Raw genomic sequence first — 3,283 nt, 5'->3', positions numbered from 1 at the left:
AGATTAGCAGTTTCAAAGTTGTGTTGTGGTGCACCTATGAACTGAGGCATACTGCGAGTTTTGGCATCGAGTGAGATCATTATGCCGAATCCAAATAGAATGTGATCTCTCAAAAATGAGATAGGTTATTTTAGGTCTTAGCATCACCATCCTATAGCATTTGATAGTTGATCAATAGTCCTCACGAGCTCCAAGTTATGGCCCTCGGAAGATCAACCTTGAAATGCACTTAGAGCACCTTGGAGACTCTTTGGTACGGGGTGGCCGCGGATGATGGATGGTCTCTGTGGCTGGAACAAGGATGTGACTAGGGTTCACCCACCCACCCAGAGCTAATGGTACTGACGATTTGATGCCAAGATCAGCGGTTTCAAAGTTATGTTGTGGTGTACCTATGAATTGAGGCGAACTACGAATTTTGGCATCTAGTGATATTGCTGTGCTGAATCCAAATGGAATGTGATCTCTCAAAAATGAGATAGCTTATTTTAGGCCTCAAGATCACCATCCTATAGCATTTGATAGTTCATCAATAGCCCTCACGAGCTCTGAGTTACGAGGTGGCCACAAACGATGGATGGTCTCTGTGGCCAGAAAAATGGTGTCACTAGGATTCACCCACCCACTCGGAGCTAACGGCACTGGCAATTCAAATAGTTCTAGCCATTAGGAGTTAGATTTTGAAAAATTGTCAAGAAAATTGCAAAAGGTTATAAGCAACTTTTTGCAATTTTTGCTCTAAGACAAGTTTTATTGCAAATTTGATTGCGAATGGACTCTACAAACTCCTAGGGACCCTAATAATGTTCTAAACATCTAGAATTACCTTAAAAACATTGAATTTACCAAAAATCCACTTTATTGGACCAATTGATGGCCAAGGCTTATAGTTGCACCAGGGGGTCTTGTGCCCATTACAAATGTGGATGGTCATAGGGTGATCATTAGATCTACCCCTAGACCTTATTACACCAAGAAAAGAAAAACAATTAGGTGCTTTGTACTAGTCTGTATTTTGTTAATGTTATTGGACTAAGAACCTGTTTTCCTCTCAGTTGGAAGGGTGGGCCTAAGAGTTCAACACTAATGGGTGATGTTGAACCACCTTGGTAATGACTAGTTCATTTGGGGGGGCTTGAGATCGCATGAAAATAAATTCTTATCAATTTTAGTCTTGTTTCAAGGGGTAGGCTTAAGAGCTCGACATATTAGAATGATGTTAAATCACCATATTAATGAATAGCTCATTTGGAGATGGTAGCTAACCAAAGCTTAGAAGATTATTTTTATAGTATTGTAAAAGTTTTTTGTGAGAACCTTGCTACTAAAAATTCAGAGTCTATGCAATTTTCCCAATGATTCTAAGCATGGTAACCAATGGAGGAAGAGTTTGCATGGTTGTAATAATGCATGGTAACCATGATGAACCAACAAAAAGGAGAAACACTATGAACCATGATGCACTTGAACATAAAGATGATTATGGAGAGGATCAAATGCAACATGTTGCTTCAGTCCCAAATGTTGACAATATACAAGTGATGCAAAGGATAGGGTGATGGACCCAAGTAACAACCTAAAATAAGAAAATTTGTAGCAATGTGCCAAGTGACCCTTCTAGGTCTTGATGGTCAAATCCCACAAATGGTCAAATCTAAGAGGTTTTAAGGCTTCAATGAGATTTTTTTAACATATTCACCATGTTCCAACACTTACCCTTGAGTTTCAATTATTTTCAAGCCAAAATGCACAACATGTCATAATGTTGTCTATGCAACTTTACAATTATGTGATAGCTACAAGACAAATAGGTGGATAACTTTTATTTTTTCCAAAAGACTCCTTAAATAAATAGATGTTTTGGATACCATTTATCCTTTCACAAAATATATATAAGACTTAGATACCCTTCCTTTGGAAAATATCAATGAACTTTCACACTTCTCCTATTTTTTAACAATGTAGAAAAGATGCATTTACAAAGCAACCACTAGAAGGACTTAAGATCTGGACTCCAAACTTTGCATAGGCTCCTAAAATGACTTCAATTAGAAAATACACTCAATTTTAGTCTATGGATTCCCTAACCCCAAAAGCTCCAATTCACCTTCTCAAAAGCCTGAATTCACCTTCTCAAAACCCTTGTTCCTAGGGCATCACCAATCTCACACGTGCCAAGCCTTATTGGACTAATTCAAAATTCATAAATCTATGTTTTATCACCATAAACATGTATCAACTCACAAACACTGCCCTCTTTAAGGAAAATCTCTTCCTATAGGACTGTCCCCTCACTTTCAACCCTTGTTTTCACCCTTTTATGTTTGGTGGCCACCAATTATTCTGGTTAGTTGATCATTTTAGGGTTAGAAGATATTATACATGTTAGGACAATGGAATTCCATGAAGAATCAGGTAAGCATTTCATGGAACGACCATGATTAGATGAAATAACTGTCAAAATGCTTATGAAAAGGACTGCTAAAGCCAACAATCAGCAAGTTAGATGAATAACCCTTCAAAAAAAAATCAAAACTTGGTCCTAAACTTCCTTACAGATCTTAGAAGATGCCTCAATGTATTAGAATATCATAAAGAACTCAGAAACTCCAAAGAACCTTCAAATTGCTATTAAAATCCAAGCTTTTTTATTCAAAATTCTGAATCAGTCCATACATACTGCCCTTACAGTTCATACAAACACTATTAATAAGTTTCAAGGGATGGTTAATAACCCCCTCAACCACCTCCAATCGATTTCACTTCCTATTTCTTCATAAAATTTAAACTATGGAGTTTCCCTCCAAAATGCTCATGTAGTCGTTACATTCAAGATTTGAATTTTCTAAAGCAATAAGCTAAATTTTAAGTGACTTATTGAATGTTTCAACTTATGAAATTACTTGAGATTATTATGAGACCTTATTAGGACCTATCTAATGACTCACTTACCCTATGTAAACCTAAAAATTACTAAAATTCAAATCTCATGGTCCTTTACAACCTTTCAATATGAAAGTCTTTCAAAACATTATACAATATTATGACTCTTTATGCTTTCAAATGCCATGATTGGTTGCAAAATGGAAGAAATCAAGTATTCTAATTGTTCATCCATACTTTCTAGATTTTTCTTATTTGATTAATTTGATAAAAATAGTTTTAATAATCATTATGTCAACTTTATGTCAAATAAGGAAAAAGCCAAACTTGTAATAAGATATTCGCAAGCAATTATCTTTCATATAGTTATAAATGCTCTTTAAATTGTCCTTATAGCCTT

The sequence above is a fragment of the Cupressus sempervirens genome, chromosome 7, assembly GCF_028749045.1.
Source record: "Cupressus sempervirens isolate cs-2001-9-10 chromosome 7, ASM2874904v1, whole genome shotgun sequence".
In the NCBI taxonomy this organism is placed as follows: Eukaryota; Viridiplantae; Streptophyta; class Pinopsida; order Cupressales; family Cupressaceae; genus Cupressus; species Cupressus sempervirens.
Note: the sequence above shows the minus strand (reverse complement) of the source record.